Here is a 10225-nt window from a genome sequence, read left to right as displayed (position 1 = left end):
TGTCAAAATCATTTTCGTCATTAGAAGTTAGAGAAGTAGAGATGCATTCTCTCATTATTTTCCTTAACTTCACTATATTTATTTGAGCATCTAAATTTGGTTAACTGAATGCTATTTATTTGTTGAATATAATTATTAACATTTTATAATATAAAAATTTAGAACTAAATTTATTATAAATTTACATGATCTCCAATAACATAATGATTTTCATTGAACTTTTGTACTCCAATTTAGAACTTTTCATTGGCCAATTGATAATTCAAAAAATATATTAAAACAGTTTATCAATTTTCATTATATATATATATATATATACCTTCAAAATAATTTTATTAGTAAACTGTAATATTCTCTTTATTATTATTATTATTGTTATAATAATAAATAATAAATTCTAAAAATAAATCATAAATGAATAAAATAAAATAAAATTTCCACAGTAATTTGTCAATTTTATCATATGTTTTAATCACATAGTATTTATTTTTATATATCATTTACCAATTAAAATTTCTTTAAAATTTATTTATTTATTTTGTTATTTTCTATAAATGATCACAAACATAAAAAAAATAAAATTAAAGATTTACATGTTATTACAGTGTATTTTCCGAGGTTAAAACTAATTTCCTTTCTTATCTTTTGAAACAATAGGAACAACTAAAATAATGTAAAAAATTTATAAAAGTTTTCTAACTCTAGTTGAAAAATATTATTGAAATAGTCTTATAATTAATTGTATCAACTGAAATTGAAATGGTTTGAAAGTGACAACTCTTGAAATGTTTTAAAATATCTAAAGTTAAATGAAAACTAACAGTATCTTAAATTTGTCACTTCCTTTGATAGAAGTGTTTCAAGCCATTTCAATTTTAGCTGAGTATAATCATGAAATGTATTAAAATTGAAATGATATATGACATTATTTTTAAAACTATTTTAGCTGAGTATAATCCTTTCATAGCTAGTACAATTATAAAACTATTTTAACAATTTTTAATCATCTTTTTTTATTGCCTCTCTCCTTAAAAGATGATATAGGAATTGAAAATTTATCAAGGAAAGAGGCAATAAAAACTAAAATAAAATAGAACTAGAACAAAATAATAGTACTATTTCAATTCGGGATTAAATATGAGAAGAACCCTTAAGTATAATTCATTTGTTGTAAATATTTTCAAAATAAAACTTTAAGTTATAACATGATTTTATATTGATTTTTTTTATATATATATATATTATTGCTGCAATTTGAATTTGATATATCTTATTTAAATTCCTTTAAGGTGCATTCTAGAATATAACTTAATCCTATGATCAGGTTAAATTTTAAATATTTGAACTTTTATTTGGAAAAATCACCTCATCAAACAAAATATATAAAACACCGCTGAAAAAAAGTAATCTACTTGAATGTACAAAATATAAAGACTCAAATTCTCGTTAACAAAAAACAAAAACAACATTGATTAGTGAAATTTTATCAACAAAAAAACACAACTATAACTTATAGTCATAATTGCTCCTCTTCCAACAGTATTAGTACGGATTCCTAGTTGCTCTATGACGTTGCTTTATCCAAAAATAAGAACACCTTCTTCTCCTCTTCAAGCTCAATTTTTATTCTTCGTCGTCTGTCTTCTAAGGATTCAAATTGTTTGAAGAGTGATGAGGAGGAAATGAGAAAAAAAATGAAAAAAATGTGAGAAAAAAAAAGAGAAGTTAGGGGAGGGAATGGGGAATGACGTAGTTCCCTCTCCCATTATTTCTCTCAATTCCAAGGAATATATATCTTTTTGTCTTATTTTTTTTTTCATTTTTATATAGAACGAATTAAAATATATTTAATTATCACATACGTTTAGGGTTTAGGGTTTAGGGATAGCAACGGGTACCTTACTTGACAGGTAGTGAAGTACCCATCCCTGAACCCGATTTTTAATTCACTACCCGACCCTGAACCCGACGAGTATCTCTACTTCTATCTTCATCCCCGATTCGTTGGGTACCCGATTCCAGACGGTATCCCATTATCCAATGTCTTAGACACGCGCCAATGAATTCCGACATAACCTAATGGATATATAGTTCCTTCGTAGTCCCACCCATTATAATTCGTTGTTAATATTAACATTGTCTCATTTTCTTTTTGGCCGATCTGCCTTATTCAAAAAGTTATTAATTATATGAAAAATGATATATTATAAACATCGATCTGCCCCCAACAACTGCCTACGTGGAGCGACATATGAAAAAAAAAAGTTAAGCAATGCACTCTTCCTTTCAAACCCTAAACCTTCAGTTCGTTGTTGTCGCACCTTCCATCTACAAAAATGGAGTCGGTTGTGGTTCCTATAGTTAATATCAACTATTATTTTCGTAATATATATCATGTGGTTCATGTAGTTAGTAGTTTTATATAAAAAGGAAAAAGCTCTTCTTATTAAATGAAATACTAGAGTTATATAGAGGCATAAAAGCACTCTTACAAATAAACCCCCAAACTATCCCAAAACTAACATTCCAACACTCCCCCTCAAGATGAGCCTACGAACGAAAGATATCCACAAGGCCCATCTTGTCACATAGTCTCGACAATTCTAACGAACTAAGCCCTTTAGTGAGACAGTCAGCCATTTGCTCTCTAGTAGTTACATATCCTAGTTTAAGTAGTCCGCTATTCAGTTTTTCCTTGATGAAAAATCTGTCAATCTCCACATGCTTGGTCCTGTCATGCTGCACGGGGTTATTAACAATGCTAATAGCTGACTTATTGTCGCACCACAGCTTCATTTGTGCCTCTTGGTCCATTTTGAGCTCCACCAACAGAGCTCTCAACCATATCATCTCTGCAACACCTAAAGCCATAGCCCTGTACTCTGCCTCGGTTGTGGATCTCGCAACTACCGACTGTTTCTTGCTCTTCCAGGAGGCCAGATTGCCTCATACAAACATGCAATATCCAGACGTGGACTTCCTGTCATCGGCACAACTAGCCCAGTCTGAATCACAATATCCCTCAATACTCAAATGCCCATTCTTGCGAAAGATCAACCCCTTGCCTGGTGCACTCTTCAAGTATCTCAGGATCTGGTACACCGCATCCATGTGACCCTCCCTAGGGTCATGCATGTAGCGACTCACCACACTCACCGCAAAGGAGATGTTAGGAGGAGTGTGGCTCAAATAAATCAAGCGACCAACTAACCTCTGGTACCTCTCCTTATCAACTGGCTCTCCTGCCTCAGCACTTAGCTTAGACTTTTGATCGATCGGGGCCACCGCAGGCTTGCACCCAAGCATACCTGTCTCTGTAAGTAAATCCAGCACATACTTCCTTTGAGATAAGACAATCCCCTCTGCACCATGAGCTATCTCAATCCCAAGGAAATATTTGAGTTGCCCCAAGTCTTTCACTTCAAACTCCTTACTCAACCTCTTCTTCAATAATGCAATCTCACCCTCATCATTACCAGTGATAATCATGTTGTCCACATACACTGCCAGCATCGTAATGTGAACTTCATGTCGCCTGAAGAAGACTGTATGATCTGCATTGGTCTGCCGGTACCCCATGCCTACCATAGCCCTCCTAAACCTGTCAAACCAGGCTCGAGGGGACTACTTCAGCCCATAAAGAGATTTATTAAGTCTGCACACCTTACCCTCCGTTTGTTTCGTGCCAAAACCCTGTGGGACCTCCATGTATACCTCCTCCAACAATTCACCATGAAGAAAAGCATTCTTCACATCAAGTTGATGTAACCTCCAACTCTCATTCGCTGCTAAGGAAACAAGTGTCCGCACTGTACTCATCTTCGCCACGGGTGCAAAAGTCTCGTCATAGTCAATACCGTACGTCTGACTGTACCCTTTTGCCACCAACCGGGCCTTGTAACGCTCAACCCGACCCTCTGGACTTTGCTTCACAGTGAAAACCCACTTGCATCCAACTGCCTTCTTCCCTGGTGGTAATGGCACAAGCTTCCAGGTTTTGTTCTTTGCGAGAGCCTCAAGTTCTTCAAGCATGGCGGCTTTCCACTTTGGATCCTCCTTAGCAACCTGCCAACACTTAGGGATAGAGACAATGTCCAGAGATGCAATGAATGCTCCGTGTGCAGGTGAGATGTGAGAGTAAGAAACAAATTGGGCAATATCATGTGGGAAACCGTATCGATTAGGGGAACTCCCGCATTGAGGTGAGGAGTCCTCCTTACGGACATGTGAGTGGGAATGGAAGAAGGAGGAATCATATCACCTGTGTACTCCTCTTCAGCGAGTGGTGTCTCAGAAGTCGGGGTAGGCAGGGACAAGGGACTTGACACAAGCGGCACTGTAGGCATGGTATCCTCAATCTGCCTCATTCGCCTCATGTATACTCGCAGCTCCCCTTGAGCTTGAGTACCATCGTTATCGGGGTCATCCCCGCCTCGTTCTGGCACCTCCTCACCTGTCGGTGCACAAGGGACATCGTTCACGCCCACCATCCTCCTCTCACTACCACTTCTACTCTCCCCCTCTCGCCTCATACCTCCATTATCAAGCGAGTCTCCAAAGGGTGATGTATCCTGGGAAGAATAGTATGGCTCATGCTCTCGAAACGTGACATCCATACTAACAAAAAACCTCCTCTCCATTGGGCTCCAACATGTGTAGCCTTTTTGAGTAGCCGAGTATCCCACAAAGATACATTTAACCGCTAGCGGATCAAGTTTTCCCACATTTGGTCTGTTGTTCTGCACAAAGCACACACAACCAAATACCTTCAAGGGGAGACTATCACTAATCTCACCTTTCAATAACTCAAGCGGGGACTTCCACTCCAACACACGTGAGGGCATCCTATTGATCAGTCTCGCTGCTATCAGGACTGCCTGTCCCCACAAGTACTTTGGTACATTCATTGAGATCATCATACTTCTTGCTACCTCAAGGAGATGCATGTTCTTTCTTTCTGCCACCCCATTCTATTTTGGTGTGTACGGACACGTGGTCTGATGCAGGATTCCCTGAGAGGATAAGTACTCTCTGAACTCATTGTTTGTGTACTATGTCCCATTGTCAGACCTCAATACCTTCACTACTGCCCCGTATTGAGTCTGAACCCCTTTGTGAAAATTTTTTAAACAAGCAGACACATCATTCTTGTTTTTCATCAAATACAGCCAAGTAGTACGAGAAAAGCAATCAATGAAAGACACAAAATATCGAAAACCATTAACAGAAGTTGTGGAACAAGGCCCCCACACATCAGAATGTATCAAATCAAAACTACAGGGGCTCCTACTACATGTACTGACATACGAACTCCTAGTGTGCTTGCCAAACTCACAAGCATCACAAACCAGTCTCTCTTTATTATCTTTTTTCAACATAGCTGGATACAAACGACTTAACAGATTAAAAGAAGAATGACCCATTCGCCTATGGTAGAGCAACAACAAGTCTTCCACACTACTCCTCACTCCTCCAGATCTCTCCACCACAGATGCGAGGGCTGAGTCCATCTCTTTTCTCTCAAGAAACCACAAGCCATTACGCCATGTGCCAGTCCCAAGCCTCATGCCCGTTCCCTTCTCCTGAAAGATCACCTTGGGAATATCAAAAGTGACAACACATTTCAGTTGGAGGATAATAGCACTAATGGATAAGAGATTTACTGGAAAAGATGGAGCATGCAAAACATTGGACAAAGTCAAGGAGTCAGTACATCGCACAGTACCCTTACCCACTACGGGTTGGGCCGTACCATCGGCTGTTCGAATACTCTCAGGGATTTCCAGGTGAGTATAAGAAGAAAATTCTCCAACAGTACCCGTAACATGTCTGGAAGCACCAGAATCAATAATCCATGGTGAACCAACGGTAGATATAGAGGCAAGAGCATGGGTGTCACTAGTACCTGCAACTGAATGAGCATAAGTGGCAATGTTACCCGAGGTAGATGCATTCTCTGCCGCACCTCTTCCCTTTCTCCTAAGAAGTTGGGAGTAGGATCTCAAGAGCTCATGATCCTCCGCAGAGAGCTCCTCCTCCTGCACACCATCTCCATTATCTTCACCTGCTACCATCAGGTTTGCCCGGTAGCCCCCTCTTCCACCTCCTTTGCGGCCACGGCCACGACCACGACCGCGCTCACCAGACTGACCACGTCCACCGGAGTTCCTCGCCTTTGGTGACTTGGTGCAAGCCGATATCAAGTGGCCTACCTCTCCACAATTGTAGCACTCCCGGGTCTCACCTCTAAACCTGGAACCACCTGAGTTGGAGACAGCTAGGGCTGACTTCACCCCTGGAAGTCCCCCTGCCCCGGCCTGGAGCTCAATCCGGGTCTCCTCCTGTATCATGGCCGAGACTGCCTCCTCAAGCGAGGGAATCTTCGGCTGAGCCAATAACATTGCAGTCCTCTGCTCAAAGGTTGGGGCCAGACCTCTGAGAAACCCCATGGTCCTATCCTGCATGCAAGCCTCAGTCTTCCTGCACGCAGGATCAGTGCAACATAATGTCCTCGTGCAGTAGTCATGATCCAGCCACAAGCGCTCCAGCTCTATGGCATACTCCTGAACAGTCCTTTCCCATTGTACACAAGCAGCGATCTCCCCTTGGACCTGGTAAACCCTCAGGTTGTTCCCCACTCCATCATAAGTCTTCTTCAGCTTCTCCTAGACACACCGCACATCCTCCATACCATCAACATTGGCCGCAATCGGTGTAGTCATCGAGTTTAAGAGCCAGACATACACCAGCATGTGAATGGACCTCCAATCATCCCATGCTGGAGTACCCTCAACCGGCTTAGTAACCGCTCTAGTCAAGTACCCCTATAATTTCCTCCCTACTAGTGTGTATCGCACTCGACGTGACCAGCGCAGATACGAAGCTGGACCATCGAGTTTCACATCAATCGGGGGAAGCTCCACCCTAGGTGCTGGTGCGGGTGCTGGTGTAGGTGCTGGGGTTGGTTTCGGTGTCGTGTCACTAGAGGCAAAGCTGAATGCTCGCATCAACATTGCGATCTCATCACCACTTAGTTTTTCCAAGGCCTCTTTCATCGCAAGACCCATGTTCGAACCCTCACTTGTCATCGATCCGACTCTGATCTACACGAGATTGAGTCAAATCTTCCTTCTTCCCCAAAACCACGATCACACGATCTTTAACCCGTAAGATCTAAAACTCATTATCTCGAACTTCTTCCTCTTCCTTTTAACCCGTTCTTGATCTCAAAACATCAAGGAGACCAGATCCAAACCCTCACCGGTGGGTCAGTTCTGCCCCTAGCAAGGCGGCGGCGCCCCTGGTGGGCGGAGGTCCTGATAGGGGCAGCGGAGGTCTGGTGAGGCCGGCGGCTGTTGCACAGTTTTTAGATACAAAACCCTAGATCTGAAACCTAGCTCTGATACCAAGTAGTTTTATATAAAAAGGAAAAAGCTCTTCTTATTAAATGAAAGACTAGAGTTATATAGAGGCATAAAAGCACTCTTACAAATAACCCCCAAACTATCCCAAAACTAACATTCCAACATAGTTAATATGAGGTAGTTAATATATTAATGTAGTTTTCCAACATTTATGCCCAATATATTATATAACTTACATGTTTTATTAAGTAAGTAAGCAAGCGGTATAAGTAACCCAATAAGTTAATAAGTTGTTTATGTTTGTGCAAATTTGAAAAAATAGTGAATCAAATTAAATCTACATTCTATGTGGGTAACCCACAGTGGTCATGATTTGAAAACATATTGCCAAAATCGTTAGAGATAAATCTTCCTACGAATTTTATATTTTGTATAAAATTAATCTTTTTTTATCAATAAAGGAGGAGTTTATAATTGAATAAGTGGTGAGAAAATCATTGAAATGACGTTTTATTTGGGTATATAAAAATAATGATACTTAATTTTTAAAATATCAGAAATGTCGGAGAGTTGTGGTTAATTTGGATATATATATATATATGAAGAGTAAATAGATATTTGGGTCGGATTATGGGTTTACCTGTCCATAAACTTAAAACGGTTAAAAATAAAATTAAAAATGTTATATGTATGTTTCAAACTTACAACCTAAAAAAACAAGTACCCCTTTAACCAATTAAGCTAATAACACTTTATATTTTAAATTCAACATCGTATTTGATGAACGCGAGATATTTTAATAATATAAGTTCAACTTTTTAACTAATTAATCTATATATATAATGATGCTTAATTTTTAAAATGTCCGAATTGTCGGATCGAGAGTTGTACTTGATTAGGATATAAATATGAATTAAATATTTGATTGACCAAAGTAAAAGTGTAAGGTCACGAGATAAGAGATTCATTCGGAAAAAATATGTGAATGAGATATGTGAGAATATATGGTGTATTACCGAAGTTAATTAAATTTGGAATGAGAACGTTTTATTTTTTATTTTAATACATTATTCGTTATTTATTAAGAATTTTAAACATTAATACATGTTTTTTTTGTGAACGTAATTTTTTTTTCACAATTTTTTATATAATTACTCGTGCGCTATAAACTAGTTGAACAAGTGATATATAAAGGTGCAAAGACTTTTTAATTTGGGTGAGTACATAACACAATTTTTTTTTATCTTAATAATATTTCTCCTAATTATATATATATTTATATATAATAACATAAATTATATAAACATGTAACAATTTTCAATAATCTTTTATATTTATATAATAATCTTTCTCTTAATTATATATATATATATCTTTTTCTATTTTTCACTTACTTTTATTATAAATATTATAAACAACCAATGTATATGTTTTTTTTTCCTGGTTCAAAAAAGGTTGAGGGATGATGAACCGCACAATTAATAACATTTTATATCCTATTTGGAAACATTTTTATTTATTTGTTTTCTTCTAAATTTGACAAAGAAACAGTCCAATTAATTTTTAAATATGAGTTAAGACTAAACTCTGATAAACTATTAAATATAAATTGATGTGAATTAACATATTGTTTGTCAATAAAGTTGTAAAATATTAAACTCAAATGCTCTAGTCATAATCAATACTAAAATATATCATACAAATTCATTGTTCATTTTTAGTCAAACACTAGGATCATGAAAATTATTCAAATTTGAATAATTTATAGTTGCAACTGATTAGAAATAAGTTTAAAAAAATATTGTTTAAGAAATAAAACAGTAATGATTCAATTTTCATGGTTATTTAAATAAAGGTTTTTGAGTTATACTACGAATAAATTATGGTTACAAAATAAAATAATAATTGCTATTTTTATGGAAGTCTAAACATTTCTTCAATAATAATTGACAACTTCAACCAGGGTGATTGACTCCCCTCTCCTCTCACCCACCTTGAATTTGTCAATATTGTTATGTAGAGCATAAATAATTAGGGCTTTTAATTATTATTTTTATAGAGAAAAAATCAAACAATGACAAGACCCCATTCATAATATTTCAAATGAGTTCATATTAATGGGTCACAATGTCACACTTCAAATGAAATTTATCTGTTTATTAAATTAAGATTGTAATTTAAAATATAATATAACATCGATCATAGATATAAATATAAATATGTACAACTTAGACAGGGAAATGCCTTATTTCGCAGTCTCTTGTTACATGGGCTTAAAATTGTAGTGTAATGATGTTTTGGGCCTATGTTTTTGTTGAGAACATATTTATTTATTTATAATTTTAAGTAACTTTAAATTGATTAACGGTTTGATTAAATAAATTAATATTTTATTTAAAACCCTATGGTTGTTATGTTACAATAACTAAATACTGGTAATTTACAAAATTAATATTAAGATATTAGTTGATTTATGATGAGTTTAATTCAAATCAAAGACCTAAATTTGTATCTTCATAACAAATCTAAGAATTTGTTTGAATTCAGATGATTTGAATAACAAGTTATTTAAAAAGTAATAATTTTAAGAAAATACGTATTTAGTAATTAATTTTTTTAATATATTAATATATAATAATAAAATAAATTTAAAATATATAATAATCGAGTGATTTGATAAATAAAAAAATAAAAAAATTATGTTTACTCCCGAAACACTGTCATCGATTTCAGCCTTCAATTGGACTTTTGACTAGCAATAAGAGCTTGTTTGATTTGAGTTATTAAAAAAATTTATGAATTTAAATTTTTTATTTGACAATGTTTAGATTATATCATTAAAAACATTGTATTTAAAATTC

Source organism: Impatiens glandulifera, chromosome 5, assembly GCF_907164915.1.
Source record: "Impatiens glandulifera chromosome 5, dImpGla2.1, whole genome shotgun sequence".
Lineage (NCBI taxonomy): Eukaryota > Viridiplantae > Streptophyta > Magnoliopsida > Ericales > Balsaminaceae > Impatiens > Impatiens glandulifera.
Note: the sequence above shows the minus strand (reverse complement) of the source record.